Genomic DNA, 22,796 nt, shown 5'->3' on the forward strand with positions numbered 1-22,796 from the left:
TCCATAGAGCCGAAAGTCCAAAACATTTAGATAGAAATAGAAATAGTAGTAGTTTGGCATAATCTTTTGTTAGCGTTTAAAAAAATATATATGAAAAGAAGCAATTTTGTTGAAATATGTGACCCTGAACCACAAAACCAGTCATAAGGGTCATTTTTTTGAAAGGATAGGACAATATTTAGTTGAGATACAGTTGCTTAAAAATCTGGAATCTGAGAGCGCAAAAAAATCAAAATATTGAGAAAATCATCTTTAAAGTTGTCCAAATGAAGTTCTTAGCAATGCATATTACTAGTGAAAAATTTAATACGGTAGGAAATTTACAAAATATCTTCATGGAACATGATCTTATACCTGTGCTACTTATGACTGGTTTTGTGGTCCAGGATCACATTATCAAGTCAGTATGGCTTAAGCAGTATGCAGGCTACTTTGTTGTCATGTGGCAAGAAAGCCATATAACAGGGAGTTTAGAATCTTATGACTGTATCAAGGTCATCAAGATGTATCTGAAACGAAGAAAAATAACTTTTTCCCTTTATATTTTAGTATTATGTAGTACTTTTAAATGAAACATGTCTTTCTATGACACTGGTAGGCAGGTCTGGACAGTGAGGATGGGCCGGGTCAGTTTACACGGGGAACCCAACCCCCTTCCAACAGACACACGTGGGACTGAGACTTTACAAACTACATCTAAACACTTTCTGCCTTCAACACCCTACTTACACAATACAGTAATATATTACACAATCACACGCCCAACCCAATAATTAAACCATGCGTTGATTTGTCTAAAGATTATCTCTCTAAAGACAGAACGCCATTCATTGTCTCAAAAGGCATGTGTTTGTGGGCAGTGAAGGGTTAATGCGCGTGGGGAACGAGCGCTGATCTTCCGGTCACCGTTACTACAACGCTTTCATTCACAGACCGTTGCTACCCTGTAATAAGGAGCGTAATTTCTTTCAGTCACGGCCAACACTCAACTATGAAGCAGTCACGAGTTTACCATGGGGATAACAATGATAAAACAATTAAAATAATTGAGGCAAGAGAGAGCTGACTTACCCTTAGTAGTAAAACTCGTTCAGCTTGCGTCTCCACTAGCGCTCCCAAAAGTTAGACGGGATCTGTTGGAGAATAAAACGAGGACATCTTTTAGTTTTCCTTACAGATAATACGAGAAGTCCGATTTAGGACACTAGAAAGGTGTCAACGGCTGAAATGATTAAATTACGAGTGATCACATATAAAGAAGCTTGAATTACAGGCGGCGCTTTTGTTATAAACGCTGCGGGAATAAAACGCAGAAGCGTCGCGTCAACGCTGCCGGAGAACAAAAACAAGCGTTAAAACACGAATATGTTGGTTAAAATTCCTGTCAGTACCGGTGAATATCGCAAGCGCAGTTTATCCGTAACTTCTCCTTGGCGTGCAGATGAATGTACCGGCTGAATAACAACAATAGTAATCCGCAAAATCGCTTATTTTCTTAATTCCTTCCGTTCAAAAGCCCAAAGTCCGATGTGTCTCCGCAGAGGGCGTGCTGCTGATATTTAATGTTGTTGTTGGGTTAAGTCTCCGCTCTCTATAGCGAGCACAGAGCAGTGTCTGTGAGTTAAGGCAGGGATCGAGTTGCTGAGCGGCGCTGGCTTTTTTAAAGGGACACAGCTCAGCTCTGGCTACAGAGGCGCGCGCTCTCTTCTCGCTCAGCAGCTCCGCAGCTCCGCCCCTCAGGATTCGACGTCAGCGCGGCCCGGAATTCCCTGACAGCGCAAACCGGCGCGTCTCCGCCTGCTGCCTTATTTAAGACGGACTCGTGACTCGTGTCCTACTCTCACGGACAGCCGGGACAGCAGTTCCGCCTCCTAACTATTAATAAGTCTGAACACGATAATCACGCCTCATCACACAAAAATAATACAAAAAAAACGCTGTACCCAAGACTCACTCATTCAAGGAACGTCGTATGTACCATATATAGCCTCAGAACATGCTATAATAATTAATATTAATAAATAATAATTAGTCCCATATCTAATAATAATAATAATTGTATATTATTATTATTAATAACTATTGTTATATCATGTAAACAACAATTTATATTTGTATATTTATATTTATTAATAAACAACCAGTGATAATACTATAATAATAATAATACTATCTTCTTATTGCTATTATTATTAGCCTATTATATAAAATTAGATTGCAAAAATAACTAACGACTAAAAAAGCTTGAATCTGATGTTCAATAGGGCAGCTGCTGCAGGGTTTATTCAGGATTTAAAAGTTTTGAAGTTGAGAAATCTGAGAGCATTGGACAAGCCAGATGAGCACTGTAAATCAAAGAGGAGTAAAAATAGGACAGACATAACAGATGGATCAAGTGCTGAAATAAACAAAAACAGACAGAAAAACCATGGATAAGATTTTTAAAATTACACTGGAAGAGTATCCATGCACTTTTTCTGACTTATTCAACAGTCACGATTAAATTTTTTTTTTAAAGAAACTAATGGCATCTGCCATGTCAGGATGTTTCTTGACTGTGTGAGGACAGCATGGTATGTTCATTTAATGGCGAACAGACGCTGCATTCGCGTGTGTGATCAGCACGTTATATTTAGCAAGGTTACATCAGTGGCAGCGAGACAAAACAGGCCGGCCAAACCACGGGAGTGTCACGGGAACCAGGCTTCTTGGACAGCAGCGGAAGGACATCTCACACACACACACACACACACACACACACACACACACACACACACACACACACACACAGGACGTAAGCCGCTCTGAGCACAACGCCTACCTATGGCTTTTCTTTTTCTATCATAAACAAATCTGATCACATTCCAGCTACAGCACTGTCTTCGCTATTCGGGAATTGTGTGTGGTGATGACCACAAAATAGGATACACCAGACAGGAAGAAGGGATATGACCACTGTGACCAGGGTGTGATGGCCTGTGATCTCTCCCACACCCACACCCAAACCCACCCATTGTGCTCGTGTGTGCCATTACACTAACATTCTGCCATTACAACAGATTTTAAAAGATATATGCGTGTTTTTATGAGTACTTTAATTCCAGAGGCGGGCTTGTAGTTCCGATTGCTTGGTTCTGGCCATATAATCAGGGAGGGGCAGAGCTCAGTCTCCCGTTCTCACACGGCAGCTAAATATAGCAGCATTCCCACGAGCACAGCAGAATTCGGAACACACACAGAACTGAAATACGTAGAACTGTCAGATGTGCAATGGCAGAAATGAGTGGTGTGTGTGTGTGTGTGAGAACTGACAGCGGCCTTTAGATCAACACTTTGCTCCCACTTTGTAGGCTCCACTGAGTCAGCACTAGGGTGCACTAGTTGTCACAGCTGCCACACATGGATGGATGGTTCATTCAGAGGGTTAACTCCCACATCTGCCCACTGTGCCCACATCTACCCCACATGCACCCACGGATGAATTACACGCCACGAGTCCATGCCAACTCATTTTGAAAGTAAATGTCCCACTCAAACAGTAGGGGGACTGTAACCACCCTCTGAGGACACAGGAGGAACAATATATAAAAATAAGAACTGCAAGTGCGAGCAGCATTGTTAAAGCTTACATTCGTCGATCTTGTATGTGCGTATTTGTGCCATGCAAACTTATTAACTAGGGTTTTCTGTGATTGAACATTCACAATGATGTGTCTTATTTGAACAAATTTAATAATGAGTTGAAAATGTCGAAATGTTTTGTTGTTTATGAATATAGTAATATACATAGTACATAAAAGTGTGTTTATGAAGATAGCTGCCATTCGATTTCATGAAAAAAAAAGAAAAACCTACATTTTACAGTCATATTGCATGAATAGTTTATGGCAAAGAAAACATTACATTTAATGAGTCATATGAATATGGTTTTAGACACATATAGAAATATATATTTTTCTATTTATACTTGAGTATTTTTAAGATTTATACATGGGCTTTCTTTTCTTCTTACATACATACGCTCAACATCTAAACAAACAACAGACAAAGACATTAAATGAAGTGAATTAATAAAAATGATGACAATGTGTGTGTGTGTGTGTATGTGTATAAATATGCAGTGCTTAACAAATTTATTAGACCACCATCACCCAATGTAAGGTTTGTGCCACAGCTGCCCTAAACTAACAGTAATGATGATTATGTTATCAAAAATAAAAGTAAAGGTCTTTATTTTTTTATTCAGATGCCCAATTACAGTCAATAAATACAGTCTGATAAAGAGAAAACACAAATTTCAGGAATCTGTCAAACACTTGTATTAAACTAAAATGTGTTACTGTCATTTATGAGGCAAATAACAAACTGAAACAACTAAAGAGTCTTTATTCATGCATAATAACCAATAAAACCAACAACAAAAACCAATAAAAGTTTGTATGGCCTCCTTTGGCCTTGATAATAGCCTGCATTCTTGCTAGCATTGTTTTTATAGAATTTTTCTACAATCTCTGCTGTTATTGACTTATTTAAAAAACATTTTTTTCTGCCTTTCTTTTAAAACAGTAAATTTGTAAATTCCTGACTAAAGAGCTCACACATACTGATGGATTAACCATTACAGAAACAAAAATGATTTTGGTAATCAATTCTTTAGGGCAGCAGTGACACAAACCTTACACTGGGTGGTGGAGGTCTAATAAATTTGTTAAGCACTGTATATAAATAATTTCTCAAAATAAAATGTATAATTATTATGGTGGAAATGCTGGAAGGCCAGAAAAACTAAATTCCTGACTAGGAAAGCCGAGAAACAAAACAAAAAACAAACAAAAAAAATCCTGACTGTAAATTACTTTGGTACCCTTTCATTTTTGACTTTCACCAATTCTCCACCTTCTCTCTCTGTTTCTTCCCAAAGCTGTAGCTTGAGGGGAAACATTTAAACGCCCCACTCAAAACCATTATCTCTGTAGAATGAAAATTACAGCAATCTTTGGTCAGATAAAGCGGGTTTATTTGTTTATTGATGACTATAAAACAGAAGTGGTTAAGCTGCTTGACTTATGACCTTAAAGTCAAAAGGTCGCACCCCTGCAGATAGACAGCTGCTCTGAGTTTTAAAACAGGCCTGCAGCAACAACTGCAAAGTCAACACAAACCTGAAGTCCAAACGCTGTGCGACTGCAAAAGCACTGCTATTAGTAACCAGTCAGGATGAAATTGAAACAAAACAGTCCAGTGTTTAACTGGCTTTTAATATATCCTGCATAATCACTGAGATGGAGAGACAGACAGAGAGTTAAAAAAGTGATATCTTTTCTGGAATCAAACCCTGATAGCAAATCTCAAAGCTAACATCTAGCATTTCATTTTAAATGTCACTCTGAACCCTGAAAGGCTCCATGAGCTCAAAGGTCACAGTGAGGGGGAGTTTACAGGATTTAGATGAGAAAAGGCCTATCTCCACTACCAAAAGACAGAGGACTAATCTAGTCTCTGAACGTGAAGAGAGGATTCAGAGGATTATAAGAGGACACAGACCAAACAAACATGAGAAAACGCAAGTCCATGAGGGACAGTGTGACACTCAGACTCAAAGTGTTCTTGATACAGATGAGAGGAATGGTGCTCAAAGAGCATGAAAGTGAGAGACAGGCCGAGAGCAAGAGAGAATGAAAAAGAGAGAAAAACAGTCCCCATACCTGCTGGGAAATCCAGCTCAAGACAGCAGCTGGTTTCTAGCTGGTCAACCAGCTTTCATGCTTCACAAACCAGATTGAACATATTAGAATCAGTATGAAATTAAACATTTTCTAAATGCATGTTATAGATCTTATAGCGAACAATTCATCACTGCATGTTTCATTTTTACATCTCGTAATATCATTACTATCAAGGCTTTCTCTAGTGATGTATACGGGACTTGTCCAATCATTTAGTATGCTTAAACTTGCCCCTGCAAACTTGCGTTCATCTTTACTTTTTTTCTGTTTCACTCAGATGTACAGTCATAGCCAAAAATATCGGCACCCTTGGTAAATATGATCAAAGAAGGCTGTGAAAATTAATCTGCATTGTTAATCCTTATGATCTTTTATTTAAAACCTTCACAAAAATCTAACCTTTCATTGGATAATAAGAATTTAAAATGGGGGGAAATATCATTATGAAATAAATGTTTTTCTCTAATACACATTGGACACAATTATTAGCACCCCTAGAAATTCTTATGAGTAAAATATCTCTGAAGTATATTCCCATTCATATTCACAATTTTGAGCACTCCAGGGTGATTATAAACATGGGATTATCCAGCCATGGCTTCCTGTTTCACAGAAATATAAATAGGAGGGAAAACGAAGCCCAAATTCCCTTAATCATCCATCACAATGAGAAAAACCAAAGAATATATTTCTGATGTGCAGCAAAAGATAATTGAGATTTACAAATTAGTGAAGTGGCTTTAAGAAAAGAGCTAGAGCAGTGAAAATTCCCATTTCCACCATCAGGGCAATAATTAAGAATTTCCAATCAACATAAAATGTTACAAAACTGCCTGGAAGAGGACGTGTGTCTATATCGTCCTAATGCACGGTGAGAAGGAGAGTTTGAGTGGCTAAAGACTCTCCAAGGATCACAGCTGGAGAATTGCAGAAAATAGTTGAGTTTCGGGGTCAGAAAACCTTAAAAATAAATTGTCAAACAGCACCTACATCACCACATGTTGATGGGAGGGTTTCAAGAAAAATTCTCCTCGCTCATCCAAAAACCAGCATATTCAGTTATCAGACACGACCGGAACTTCAAATGGCGCTGGCTATTAAAATGAATTAAAAAAAAAATTAAACTAAAAATGAGCTTTTTAGCAGCAAACACTCAAGATGGTTTTGGTGAACACAGGGATAAAAAGTACCCCATGTGTACAATGAAATATACTGCTGTATTTTTGATGTTGTGGGCCTATATTTCTGCTGGAGGTCCTGGACATCTTGTTTAGACACATGGCATCATGGATTCTATCAAATACCAACAGATAAAAAATCAATAAGTTACTGACTCCGTTAGAAATCTTATAATGGGCCATGTTTGGATCATCCAACCGTACAATAATCCAAACACAAACCTAAAAAAGTACACAAAAATGGGTCACTGAGCACAAAACCAAGCTTCTGCTGGCCATTCCAGTCCTCTGACCTGAACCCTGTAGAAAATGAGTGGTGAACTGAAGAGAAGAAGCACCAACATGGAGCTGGGAATCTAAAGGGTCTGGAGTGATTCTGGATGAAGGAATGGTCTCTGATCTCTTGTCAGGTGTCTCTAACCTCATCAGGCATTATAGGAGAAATTTAGAGCTGTTAAACTGGCAAATGGATGTTTCAAAATGTATTGAATAAAAGGGTGCCGTTAATTGTGGCCAATGTGTATTAGAGAAAAACATTTATTTCATAATGATATCCCCCATTTTAAATTCTTATTATCCAATTAAAGGGTAGATTTTTGTGAATTTTTAAATAAAAGATCAAAAGGATTAACAATGCAGATTAATTTTCACAGCCTTCTTTGATCATATTTACCAAGAGTGCAGATATTTTTGGCCATGACTGTATGTCACAATATGGAAGATAAGATCTGGCACTACTTCCATTTAATCGTGACTTTAAACTGCTATGACCAGCTGGTTTTGTTGCTGGTCCAAGATGGCTCACCAGGTTTAGCTGGATTTACCACAAGAGATTTTACTCCCTTCCCTGTTGTATGTACACGTGATGACCTACTGAATACACACTCCTCTCACCCAGCGCATATTACACTTCTGTGACTCAACACAGCTCGCCCGTTCTGTACGCCTCCAACTGTCAATAAGATATCAGAATTATGCTAACTCAACACGCAGAGGTGTTAGCCATCAATGAACTTAGTGTAATGTATTAACAAACAAAGATATTGTACACATCCTGTCAGCGTAAAGGTGAAATGGAGACAAGGCAATACAAAACCTTTATTCTCTAATGCCCGCTCATCCAGAACCAAAGAAAACAGGCCCACTACAGACAAACAATAAACCTGTTCTTTCATTGTATTAATGATCTTCAAAGGACGTCAGCCAGAACTAAGTACATAGCACATTTTTCTATTACATAGGAACTTTCTATTGTATTCTATTACTGAGCTTGTCCCATAATCTTACCTTCACACAAACCTTTTTTCATTATTATATGCTCATAAGTCATTATTTAATACACTGAACTGTAATACATTAAGCTTCCTCATGGAGACTGTTGGCAGCTCCCCACAGTTTCAGCAATTTCAGTTTTTACATACACTATTCAACTAAAAATTAGATTTTCCCCCCACATGCATTCACAATTACCCCAGAGCTACTACCAAAACATTTTAGTAAAAAAGTAACTATATCTGAAAAGCTTTTCCACCCCTGAGGGCCTCAAACCCAGATTACAAGCTGTGACACAGTTTTATCATCCTGTGTGTTATAGAGCATTGAGGTTATATCACTTTACTTACCTAACCAAACTCCTTACCACACCTGCTCCTTGCGACCGACACTCAAGCTGACATAGACCTACATGTGTGCACCGCTTTTATGGGTGCAAAGTGGAAGTCTAAATGCGCTCATATGTTCATGTGTGAGCTTGTTTTGCGTGAATCAAGGTACTGTATTCAGTTGTTCTGATGGTTAGTCACTATATGACTCAGAGCTGCTCCTCGTGTTGGGACAATAGACCACATACCCCAATGTGTACACAAAACACAAACACACACACACACACTACAACATTCACGTGAGCACAGACATACAGCTACAGTTGAAGAAAATGTGCGGTGCAAAAGTCAAAAGAGTGTTGCGTGTGGTTGCAATGGCATTGCTATGCAGTTGCTAGGGTGTTTGTGGTGCTTACTAAGGTGTATCTAGGTTTTTACAAAATAATTGTTGCCAGGTAGTTATTTAGTGAACAAAAGAACCCACCAAATGTATGATGTTCAGCAGCCGGTTGATACAAACCCTTAAGAAAGTTAAGAAAAGCATTATTGTTAATTGGTTTACAATTATGACCAAAAGTTTTCTAAATTAAGTTTGTTGCAATCGCATCCTGGGAACTAAAGTTTGAGTTTATCCCTCAATGTAAGACCATTATATTTTTTCCCTTATTTCTTGGTCCACCAGACAGATTGGTTTAAAACACACACACACACCTTTGCTTAACAAGCACATTTAAGTTATCATTCACTGGAGTGTTTAGTGTTCATGTAGCTCAAAACAGATCGTGACGTAAGCAAAACATACCTTGAATACAATGTAGGCCACCTTGGAAAAAAAAAAGCCTATGAAATGCTTAAATGAAAACACAAGTTATGTTTCAAAGTTCAATATTAATAATGATTGGTTCAAATCCCAAATTTACCCACTGTTATATTATTGTTATATCTTATTTATGGCCTGTATTTGTTGTCTGCATTTGCTAAACATTGTTATGTCTGCTCTCCATTGAACCACATTTCATTTTCCTCCACAGCCCTGCAATACGTTAATATGACAATAAACACGACTTTGAATAACCACAGTACAAACATTTGTAGTAACTGTCTAAGCAAGCTCCCCTAAATATAGAAAGTATTGTACAGTCACCATCCAACCGTCAACACCACTTAAACAGTACATTTAAGGCATAATAGTATCTACATTCTCTGAAATTCAAACCCGCAACCTTTCCATCCTGTTGAAGTAGAGTCTTACAGAGACAGTGATACCAGGTCAAATCATGATCCCGCTTACGTCTGCAAGTCCGTTTCATTTGTTTTGGTCTCTCAGGTCGCTGCCCACTAGTCTGCGTTCGTTCGTGTGGTTGTGACTGTGATCGTCGTGTGTGTGTGGGAGTGTGCAGTAAGGCGGGAGGGTGCAGAAACCGCGCTGAAGATTTGGTTTAGTGAACTTTTGCCACACGTCGCATGAAAAGGTCAGATTCAGCCATGTATGGTTTGTGAAAATTACCCACATGCAAACCTGTACCCACACACACGCTATTGTCGAAACAGTAACCAACAAAGCCAAGCAGGAATCCCTAACGCTAAATGCAGACTCTTTTAAGAGCGTCTGTGCGTGTGCATGTGCATTTGAACTCTCTCATGAATATTTAAAACGTCTTTGAACATCTGTCAGTCATTCATGAGGGTGTGGTGCATTTTCTGTAGGTCTCTTTCAACCTCACACACGCAGCTGACCACATAACAGTAGCCTGAGTTTGAGAAACAGACAGCAGCCCACAACAAAACAGCCATTTTCTCTGTTTTTCCCTTACAAAGTTCAATAAACGACTTTCCATCTACATCCACCGACAGCCAGACTAGACAAATGGTTTTATTTGCACGCGCACACACACAGACGCACAAGAACGGAGCCAGCAACAAGAATATCAGTCAGTCAGGTAAAAACATGCTGAGGTGATCAACAAACAGGCTCACGCATGTTTCTGCACCTTCTCTATTACAAGAACACACAAATAAATCCTAAACCCCGAGGGACCAACTTCTTGTGTAAATCAATCTCACAGATCTAAAGTGAACAAGACTTTTGGGCCAGCATTTCTTTACTGACTTCAGTTCCTGCAGAGCCCGGCCAGTGCAGACGACTAGCACAGACAGACAGCACAGACTGTCATTATACGCCACACCAAACATAGCAAATATAGTCTTCAGCGTTTAATGGTACTAGCTTTTCTACTCTGTCAAAAACATTGGCGCTGTATGTGCGTTAGTGACCTGTTAAAGCTGTTTTACCATGTCCCAAAGAGGTAAAGTCATACAGAGGCAGAGATAAAGTCTGTTTTTATAGCTCATATAACCCATAGTCTACATTTTATAGCCCGTAAGTCTTTTTTTTTTTTTTTATAGTTAAATAACTACTTTTTCCTGATTGTACAGTTTCACAGACATAATTATGCCTTGACAGGACAGTTCACCCAAAAATGAAAACTCTGTCAACATTTACTCATTTCATTACTTCATGTTGTTCTGAACCTGTTTGACTTTCTTTCTCCTGCAGAGTTGTCAGTGAGGAGCAAATAACATTGGACACCACTAACTTTAATTTTTTGGAGTATGGAAAAATTGAAGTGAATCACAAAACATGGAACTATTCACTCTCTGTGTGCAATTAATATTTGTTGGGATGAATGAAAAGGAAATGCACTCCAGTATTATCCACCTGATTTTTTAACATTAAAAAGCATGGCAATTTTTACCTCGAATATGCAGGGCTTCCAGCGTCAGCCGTTTCCAGTTACTTCAGCTGTGCAAAACCTGTTTGTTACACTGTTTGATACTGTAGACTGGTATTTGTTATCATATTAGTTTGATTTAGTATCATAATTATAAACACACTGTTTTGTTGTGCAAATAGTTCACCACACTTTGATATTCTTCTAGTTATTTACCTATAGGCTAATTCAAAGGAAATAGCATAATTCTGCACTGAAAAATCGGATGGATAGGTAGGACAACATCATTTTTGGCTGGCCTGCCATAAGGTGTAAAGGGGAAAAGAAAGCCAAGCAATACTTAATAGTTACAAAGAGCTGTTGAACAAAAGACAAAGAGAAAGTAATTAAAACTATGTGATGGTTTGCAAACCGATATAAAAGAAAAGACAACATCCATATTTAATTGATGCTCTGAATTCATCCTCATTTCATGTTCAATGTTGGTCAGCAAAATAGCTTTTGGTACATTAGCGCCATCAAATGTGCTGGAGTAACCAAGAGGTCAAGGTTTGGCTGGATAGCATGATCTGTAGGTAATGCAATGTGTTAACCTTAGGTCAATTTGATTGTTGGTGAATACGATTACATTTAAATAACTAATGTTTTATGCATGCAAAACAACTTGTTTAAACAATTTGTTTAACACTGTGTGTGCACGCATGCACTTTATATTCTATATGTCTGTATAAGTGTGTGGGCTTAGAGGTGTGTTGTATTCTTCAGTAAGTCCATCTGTTTACACTAAAATTCACATTTAACAAAATGTACAAAATCGCTTAAACTCACATATGATCCACACATGGTGTCTCTGAACCACCACAAGACCACACACACACACAAGCAAAGAACAACACACACACACTCACACAAATGCTTAGAGTACACTTCATATAGCAACACTTCGTATAAACACTGGGTTTAACACCAGATGCTCAGTCAGAAACACACTGTCATTAAAACTAAAGTATGTAGAAAATTGAAGGCACGATGAGTATGTGATAATGTCTGCAAAAGAGGAAGAGAAAGCAGATTGAGAAAAAGAAAGAGCAGGAGAAATTCAGTGAAATGTGGGGATGTTTAGGGGGATTCTGATTCGTTTTAACTGGAAAATGAGGAAACTATGTTCAATATCATGTGAGACCACACATTACATCAGTTGACAATCCTCACAGCAGAACATCAATCCGTGATCACAGGATTTTCTAGCCTCTTCCTCTATAATGAGTTCTCTATAAAGAGAAAACACACCCAAAAAATAAAAAATAACACAGCATAGCACAGTAAACTGTAGAAAACAGTAGAAAAGCATTTTCTTGTGTTCCTTTTTTTTTTTTTTTCGCAAAGGATGAAGTGTTGTTTTATTTTAGCTCAACATAATCAAACCGAAGTAAACTTTGCCAATCTCAGCTACAAAATACAAGCATTAAAGTCCAGAACTGCTCTGGATCATGACATCTTGTTTCTGTTGAGATCATCCTAATTCTATGGCAATAAAGCAATTTACATTGATATCTAAATATGACCACAGCAGCTCATTTGGGTGAACAATTCAATGATCCACTCATAAAAAGACAGTGGCTGAATTCAAGATATATGTATATTAGACAACTACTATTTCTGCTATTACTTTCAGAGATGGACTGCATAATAGTATATATTTGTGTTTATATATGTGGACATTAATAGGCTTGCATGCTTTGTGTTGAGTTAGTGTGTGATGCTGTTTGTGAGCATGCAGGTGTGTTCATGCATGTGTGTGTTCAGAGCCGATGAGGCAGAACTCAATCTGTTCCACACCTGTCCGTCTCTCCCTGGGGGAGGAGCCTGAGGCTGCACAAACACACATGCAAACACACATTAACATACAAAAGCCTTTTGTGCTCACTCGCTCTTGCAGTCCACACATGCACATGTATACATGAAAATATGTGTTGCATGTGTGCGCATGTGTGTGATCAGGGCTGATGACATAGCCACACAGAAAAAGACAAACTAAATGTATTTTACAAATGCATGTTTGACAGATGCTGTCATATCAAAGAAGTGTGTGTATATATACAGCAAATATATAAGGAGAGATGATGATGTATAGAAAGCGAGCAAGAGAAAAAGCGAGCGTTTAGTGTGAAGGAGGGGGAGGTGGGTTACTCTGGGACGGCAGAACCCTGTGACATGACACAGATGCACTGATGCTGAAGAGAGAGAGAGAGAGAGAGAGGAGGGGGATGGGAGGAGAGGAGGAGGGGTGTGAAATCACACTGCTGTTCTATTTATTCTCAACCAGAGCACACGAATGCTCACACACATACACACACACACACACACACTTACATACACACACAGCAGGGGACGCCACTATAGCTGCGAGCAAATGGCTCCACATAAACATTCAATGAAAGCAACGTCCACAGTTGCCTTTGATACTGCTGCTAAAAACAAATGGGATCAGCTTTACACACTCCTCGTATCTCGCACCTGCCGCGCTGAAGGTGGCAACACATCCACGCCAGCTCGCTCACACGCACACCGAATGATTCAGACAGTATTCAGCATCTAAACCTCAAATCCCAAAACCCGCCTCTCTTACTCAATCTCTTATTCATGATGCCACCTTGCAGCTAAGAGCTTAAAGTGTCTCTATAAACAGACTGGTATTATTATGATCTTAGAACAAAGAGTCACATTACAACACCAGTTTACAACATAAAACAGAGCCTTGTTCCTTGGGTATATATTCAGGCACTTATCAGGGCTAACCAATAAAGAAGGACTACTGATGCTGCGTTACTTGCCAATTACTATTATTTGTTATTATTTTAAATACATAGTAAATAGTCTTGGAATTAGTTTAAAGTATGCATGCTATGAAATTGCATCCTATTTTGTGAATGCATGTTATTGATCTTATAAAAACGGTGAAAACAACCTCCGGTGAAAACAAGAGACTCTGGTGATCTATGTCGGACTTCTCCAATCATTTAGTCTGCTTATACTCCACCCCTTTCTTAAAATCGACTGCAAGCTCGAGTTTACTTTGGAGCTCAACTCCCACATCTAAAAAATCCAATCTGCAAAACAAAAATGTTCCTGTCCTAGATTTTTTTTAATGATCTGTTACACTTGGATGTATGTCACAATACGTAAGAAATGTTTTATTTTTTTTTATTATAGTCATTATTTGCATTTTTTTTTGCAAAAAAATAAATAAAATCATTAAGCATAATGAAAAAATATAAATATAAATAATCATTAAATATAGAAAATAAAACTTTAAACTATATAAACAAAATAAACATTTGGAACAGTGGTTTGTTAAAATACATTTTACTTAAAATCTACAACTATGTAATGTTTATGTCCGAAACATGTTGCGCAATCTTCAATTGGGCCGCATGTTGGCAATGTGTTCATGCAATAAAGTGTCTGGCCTAATACTTTTCATGCAGGTGAACTGCAAACTAAGAAATGAAGACAAATTGCCTTTATTATATGGCACAAAGACAAACTCAACTTCATCTACAAAACCAATAGTCATTCATAAAACACTTTCATAAACACACACACACCCTCACATTAAGCCAGCTGAATTAACGCTCCAGACGTCTCGCACTACAGAAACAAGTCCAGTGAAAAAAATCAATTACAACATCAACAATGACTTTGACTGCAACATGACAGACATACATACACAGATACACATGGGTGTCGTCTATACAGGCTCCCACATCTACAGGAAATGGATCAGGTGGCTGGAGTGTGAGACACAGCAGAGGCAGAGCAAACACACACACACACACACACACACACACACACACAGATCTCAGTCCAGAGAAAGGCACTAAATCTCGTACCGACCTGCAGAGAATCTCGCCGTTGTGCAGCCTGAGCGGCTCCAGTTCTTATCTCACACCTCACACACAAACACACTAATGTGGAGTCTTACACAACACAAACACACACCTTAACATACAGACCTTACACAACAGGTCAGAGTACAGCTAAATCTCTTTGACACACATACTGTACACACACCTTACTAAAGAGGTCAAAGCTCACTGGAGAACTGGGTTAGAAAGGCGGCTCGCCCTTAATGGCATTACAGAGGACAGAAAGAGAGAGAGAAGAGGGAGGAAAAAGGGTGATGACAGAATAATGAAGAAATGGGGCTCAAACACACACACTTTTGACCCTGATATGACCTTTCTCTCTCTCCATATCACTATGATCTTGCCATCGATTGGCTGGGTGCCATTTCACCCATTGATGGCGTAACTCTATCGCTCAGTCACATGACTCCATTTAAGTAATGCGAAACGGCCATCGATCACGCCCAGGGGTCACAGAAGGGTCGCGCCCCATAATGCACTTTGCAGAAAGACATATTTTGGGGTGTTTGATTATTTCATCGGGCAAAACATCACACGGTTTCCTCTGAAACAGGAGTGTGATGTTCCAGAAGCATTTACAATAGCTCACTGACGGGATGTGTGCATACTGTACAGAAGACTGACACACACAAGCACAAATCAATTCAAGTTTAACCAGAAAGTGTTTGGGGTTGTCAGCAGACAAAAATAGAGAGAAGGAGGAGAAAGAACGAAAAGAACAGAGGCAGATCAAAGACATACAAACAGAGAATTAAAGATGACAGAAACACATACACACACACTCAAACCACAGTCTGTGTTTGTGTTTATGAGTGTTTATAAAGCTGATTTTGTGTAAAGTCCCTACTTTGGCTTTTTTTAACCCTCTATTGTCAGCATTACTTTCTAACAAAGGAATATTTTTCACATGTAATGTTTTGAAGAAATGTAGAATGCCTTGACAGTAACACTGTCATGAAAAGCAATTAAATCTTTCACTTCCAAGTTTTCTGTTTTTACCAGGTAGCCCCGCCCACACTGAAAAATTACTGGATACTAATGCATACTACACGGGCTTATAAATGGATTCATGCATACTAAACATTAAACATAGACGGGGGTAAAGATTGTGGAAATGTATAAATATTGGCAAAGTTCCACAAGAAAAACATAAAAAGCGCACTGTTTATGTCTTAGATTTTCACTGAAGTGCATTGAGATAATTGAGAACATTTCATGTCACTCAGTCTGTATGTGTTTAGCTATATATATATATATATATATATATATATGTGGTTGTCATGGTGCTTTCTTTATAAACCCTCCATGATATTATAGAATAAATCTGTCAGAATCTCTGCAGCGTATTTTTAAACAAAAGCACTGTAGCTTCCATGCTAGAGAACAAAGATGCTGTTAATATAAATATAAATAAACTCGATATTCTGAGAAAAACAGCTATGGTTGTTTACTCAAGAGAATGTGTGCATGTGTGTGTCAGTACCACCTCATTCCCAGGAGACTCAAGCGAGACAAAGGAGGCGCAGGAAACACAGGTGTGTGTTTGGAGTGATCGAGTTGCACGCTAACGATAATAAGGAATTTATGAGAGTGTGTGTGAGATAGAAAACGCCTGACTCTGAGAATACAGAGAGACAGAGGGGAGACGGATATACTCTTCACATCTATCCTCCCATCTCTGTGACTTCAACAAACTTTACCAAACAAAACAAATCAAACATGATCTCACCAAGAAACCATGCGCACTGTCAGCACTTCCATCCTAACACAGTTCACAGAAGCAACAACTGCCATGATAAAAAGAGTTTACATTGCCGAAGTATTATTGAAAACACACACATATAACAGTAGTGTCAATTTTTAGGCTTGATTCTATTCTACAGATTAAAATTGATAGATAGAACTATAGATAGACAGATAGATAGATAGTTACACATTCTATAAAAAGTTATTTTATGAGGTTTCAGTACACAAATGGTTTGTTTCCACTGAGCGGTACGGTACAGTACAGTTCAGTACAGTACGATTCGGTACGGGTAACCCTGACCATGCTTGCATTTCCACTGCCAATAGTACCCTTACTTGATAGGTGTGGTGTATGCCGGAAAGTAACAATTGACCATAAAGCGCAACAATAAGCACAACTCTGCCTCTTTTTGTTAAATGTCAGTTTTAATGAACAATAATAGCCATTATAAAAGTATGAGTACAAAGTGTAAGAGGCTTATATAAGAGGAATGAAAGACAAAAGCAAACAATTCAGTCAGACGTATGCAACAAAGTCAGTGCTGTACTATGGTAAAGTTAAAAATAAATACATTAAGTAAACTTTGTGCTCAGCCAAAACGATATGACCAGGAACAAATAATAGATTCATAAGACCACGAATGCCTGTTAAATATAGCCTACCCAAAATTAATTGTATCTCATGTTTAATCACTACAGAGACATCAGAGCCAGCGGCAAATTTCGGAAAGACTAGCTGAGCTAAAGGCTGCTCTATGCGGATACATGAGCACTGAGCGCCCGGTGATCGCATGGAGCTCCGAAATCGGCATAGCAAATTTTCAAATAGGCGCTCTCTTTATAAATAAACTGCAGATTTGAGTTTTAAAAAATTACATTCTCGCCTGAAAAACTCTTAAAACTACATTTCATGATACAATAACAGTAAATTTAGAAAATTACACAGGTTTTTGGGCAATGACGTTTCACAAGTCCACAAGAACAGGCAAGAACGCGCTATGAGAAACGGCTATTGTCCGTGTGAAAATATAAAATGACAAAATACAATGTTATTTTTTTCGTGTTTGCGCACTCTGATGTAAATAAGCCCAACACTCACGGACAGCAGAGCGGAACGAGTGAAGGAGAAGCTTTATGCCCTTGTATCACGCAAAAGTGACGATTTTAGTCAACCAATCCATGTTTTGCAGTGTGTTTAGCCCCACCCTTTTGGTACCCTTTGCTGTGCTAGGTACACCAACGGAAGGGTACCAAAAAAGTGATACGGTACGGTTCGTTATTTTGGTACCATTCACAACTTCTGACATAATTGCATACCGTACTGTACCGAACCGTACCGCTCAGTGGAAATGAGCCATAACTAGTATTAATATCAGGTTATTTCAATTCATGTCAGTGTTTATAAGCATTTTTACTGTGCAAATAGTTCCTGTCACATGATGTTTGTGTTTTCACTCTCGTTTAAGCACATATGACCCTCTTCTTCAGCAATCCGTGCGTTCTCTCGTCCTATGTTTGCACATCTTTCCTTCTCAAACTAACCAGCTGGGTATCAATACCTACCCACCTCCCCCTCTCCTCCTTCAACCAAAGAGCATAACACCAGCCAAGCAACATTTCCCCTCCCCCATCCCCCCCTCTCTCTCGTCTCCTTTTCTTCTCCAGGCAGCCCACTCAATCATTCCTGCCTCCCTCCCTTCTCTCTCTCTCTCTCTCCATTCCAATGAATGCACAATCCCTCGTTCAGCCAGGCCTGTCCTGGGGGGTGGGGTTCAGGGGACACACACACCCACACCACATCTGCAGAAGAACAAACGCCCATCACAGCGAGTAATAAAGACAGAGCTTACAATGGAGACTGAGGCAAATCCAACATGACTTGGACAGAAAGCTAGAACACTTAAACCAGCCTAATATGATTTGATGGTCTTAGCTGGTTTTAGAGACGCTTTGGACACTTCAGCTGGTCAGGCTAGAAAGTCTCATCTCAATTAGCTAAACTCCAGCTGGGACAGCCTAGGAAACCAGCGTAAACCAGATAAGACCAGCAAACCACCGTAGGCTGGTTTTTCAGCAAGGTACTACACAGTAATACAAGAGCATGGTTTATACCAAAATACCTTAGCAATTACTTATTGTCACTACTGCAAGCAACAAATAAGTAGAAATCACATAAAAACTGAAAGAAAAATTGTCGTTATTTTAATTTTCCTCTTTTTTGACGACAGCATGCTAGCTAGGACTCAATGGTATTTTGACATAAACGACTATACAAAACTACTTCAGAAATACACAAGCGGCCCAGTCATTAGCAGTGCTGACAATTAGATTAGCAGCTAATGAATAGATTAGCACACTGCTAATCACCATGGCATTATGGGTAATAATAGTCCTCACGCTGCTAATGCTAACAGAGTTGGATTGTGCTCAGCTAAAACAGAAGCTAGTGAAGCTCAAACAGCAATGCAGGCTAAAAGCAAAAGGGGCCTGAGGGCGACATGCATGCGCTCTGATGAAAACAGGCACCGGCAACACTACGTCAAATTTGTTTCAGGGCAGACAGTCGCAATTTGCTCTTTCCCTGATGGACGGGGCGAGGAAGAAGACAGAGAGAATGAGAACGAGAGATGTTGTTTCTGTGGAGAACTATTGAGGAATGGAGAAACCGAATACTGACAGATGAAGATGTGCGATTGTTTTACACATCTCCTGATGACAATGATGAAGTGTGCTCTTCCGGCAATGTTTTGTGTTTCTTTATCTTAGTGGAGAGCTTTAATAAGGGGCGGAGGCAACTGATACACGCCCAGCAACGCACACACACACACACACACACACACACACACACATCCGCACAATGACTCTTGATTGATTGAAACACTCCAGGATGCCGGTAATGGATGTGGGTTGTGTGAGATGGACACACGGCCAGGAGGAAGCGGAGGTTCACACACTCACGCCGCCGGGGTTTTACTCTAGTTCTCAACTAACACAATCCATAACCACCACTTCCTATGACCACAACGGACAGCACACACACGCCTGCAAAACAATTACACAAACTCACCCCACTTAACAAAGAGTCACTAACAGAACAGGAATCTTGTCAGGAACAAAAGAGTCACTAACAGAACAGGAATCTTGTCAGGAACAATCATGTATACGTCCTGCTTTTCCATATGGATGTGTGGGAAGCAGACACTGGAAAACTGCAGAGCTTTTCTGTTTTATCTTTTCTTTTTTATGCAGTAGAGTGAGTGTGTGTGACAGTCAGAATATAAACAGAGCCAACCGGACTGACTGCATACAACAAGCTTTCTTTGTGCGGCATTCCGACTGGAAAAAGCAGTGCAACTTTCTCTCGCTCTCCGCCTAGTGTGTGTTTTTATTCTGCTGAGCTGTCCAAACGCAGCCCGGATACTTTCACGAGTTCAGTTTAAATGCCCTGCTGGAAGCACAAAGAAACAGAGCCGCAGCGGTGGATAGAGGGAGCGTGCGTGTCTTACCGTGTTTCCCAGTGTTATTCCCTGTGTTTCTGAGGTAATTCCACACTGAGAGCTGCTCGTTCAGTCTGTTCGGTAAAATCTCGGCTCTTATTTTCCCTTTAACCAGCTGCAGGCTTGACTACCTGCCCCCCTCACACGCAAACACACGCATGCACGCACACACACACACACACCGGCAGCAGGGCTTGCAAACAAAAAACACACCATGCAAAAGCTGACACAGTCAAGAGGATGCAGGTTTCCAGCTCCAAACAAAACAGAATTCCTTCTATTTTAGCCAAAGCAAAAAAAAAAAAAGAGTGTGTCTCCCTCGTTCTCCTTCTCTCTCTGCTTTCCTCCCTCAATCCTTCTCCCCTCTCTCTCTCTCTCTCTCTCTCTCTCTCTCACTCACTCACACACACTCTTTCTCTGCTTTTTTCCACTCAGTAGTCAAACAAAGAGAGGAAAGGAGCTGGTCTCTCACACATACACACACATACACACACACACACACACACACACAGCGCTTAAGCCCAACCCCCGCTATAGGCCAGCCTGCCTCTCTTGGTTTTTTTCACATCTCTCGCTCTAAACAGCCCCTCCCCCCGTCCCCTGTCACCTCTCCCTCTCTTAGCCTCGTTCTCACCCTCCCTCCCTCCCTGTGTGTGTCAGATAGAAGGGATCGGAGAGCGGAAGGGATCCTTCTACTATATTTCACTCTCTCATTCCCTTCCAGTATTTCTGTGTGATCTCAGAATCAGAGTGCATCATGTACCGGCACCTGCAGAAATCCTTAAAATGCACCACAGATTTCTGCAGATGCCCGTCATTCACAAAGTTATACACTTTCCTTGCATGCTTGTTTATTAAATATTTTATGTGTGCAATGTATTCAATGCTGCAGGTTTTGTCTGAATGACTACATGTCAAGGAGGTCAGTAGGTCAGTCAGTATTGGTGGGATTTCTTGAAATGATCTGCAGTTACTTCTCTTATTTGGCCGATTAGTTTTGCAACTTTAGACGACCTAAATTCCGGTTCATACAGATTAGATTATCCTTCCTTTTTTATTATTATGTCTTCACAATTTATTTATCTGACCAAATTACAAAGACGACTAAACAGGAACCAGAAGAGCCTAGTTATATCTTAGGTTAAGTCTTAACTTGATTGATCTAAAATATAGTAATATCGTGAAATATTAAAATGACTGTTTTCTATTTGAATATACTTTAAAATGTAATTTATTTCTGTGATAGCAAAGCTGCTTTTCAGCAGCCTTTACTTCAGTCTTTAGTGTCACAGTGTAAGAAATCAATCTAATATGCACATTTGGTGCTCCAGAAAACCTTTTTATTGTATCAAGGTTGAAAACAGTCATGCTTACTTGCTGACTGCAGTGTACATTGGCATTATATTGCCCATCATGCACTCTAGATAATGCAAAAACCTACACAGCTGGCGGTTGTGACTGGTCAGTGAGAATGTCAGAAACAATCAATTTAGTGCTAATTTGAACAGAATTTCTGTGACTGGATTAGCGAATCCAGCTGAAAGCTAGGGGTGTTTATGCATGATTTTGTTTGGGTACATCACTAGTGAAATTTGTGTGAATGTGTGAGATACGCATCTGTATGTGTGTTCAATGAGTGGGAGAGAGAATAAAGAAACAGCTGTTTTGTGCTGCAACTTTTTTCCTACGGAGTCACCTCGAATCAGCCTCAAGCACACACTCGCACCCTTGAATGGGGACAACAGATGAGGATATCCACGTGTAGCTGAAAACGTTCCACTGCGAGACCCGAAAAAGGAGGCTGGATGGAAAACCTGCTGACTTGGTGCAAAGAAGTCATGCTTACATTGTTCAGTAATAAAGTAAGAAAACACACACATAAAGAGTCATCCCCTGATACACTGATGCCGTTTCAAGCTATTTTTAGCTTTCTTTCATGAATTCCATTCCCATGATCCAACAAAGACGAAAGTTATTCTAAAAATCTCTCTGAGAAAGGAAGGGAGGGAGAGAGCGAGAGAATTCAGAAGCCAAATAAAGCCACATTCACTATCGTCCACAGTGCCTTTGGCCCAAGCGTTACATAATTTCCATTGTATTGATTTATTACTGCAGAGATGTGGCCGTGTGCCAAGGAGAAGTGAAATATTTGACTCTTGGCCAATAGACAAAAGAAAGAGATTGTAAGTAAATGTGCGTCAGGGAATGCTGCTGGTCTCAAAGTCCTTTGTGGAGTTATGTAACCAAACGTATATATAAAAAAAAAAAAATGACTGAATGACACACGACAAATAACCATGTGTCAGCATGTCAGATCTGATGTAGTTTACACGGCTCCATCTTTAATTAACAACTTCTTTACAATGCCTGCATTATACTACGTTTAC

General features: G+C 39.5%; 1 protein-coding gene across 6 annotated transcripts in view; it reads right to left on the minus strand.

The window, feature by feature from the left end:
• Positions 1-22,796, minus strand: part of kdm6ba (lysine (K)-specific demethylase 6B, a) — a 92,487-nt gene that overhangs the window by 21,378 nt on the left and 48,313 nt on the right. For 4 of the 6 annotated variants that reach the window (XM_058781336.1, XM_058781333.1, XM_058781335.1 and 1 more), the window contains one exon: positions 1,072-1,133. The gene's annotated coding sequence lies outside the window, so the exon portion shown is untranslated. Of the gene's footprint in view, positions 1-1,071; positions 1,134-1,391; positions 1,767-20,418; positions 20,876-22,796 lie in introns of those variants that run through there. The other 2 variants (XM_058781337.1, XM_058781332.1) reach the window with 2 other exon arrangements.

This window comes from Onychostoma macrolepis, chromosome 07, assembly GCF_012432095.1.
Source record: "Onychostoma macrolepis isolate SWU-2019 chromosome 07, ASM1243209v1, whole genome shotgun sequence".
Classification (NCBI taxonomy): Eukaryota; Metazoa; Chordata; class Actinopteri; order Cypriniformes; family Cyprinidae; genus Onychostoma; species Onychostoma macrolepis.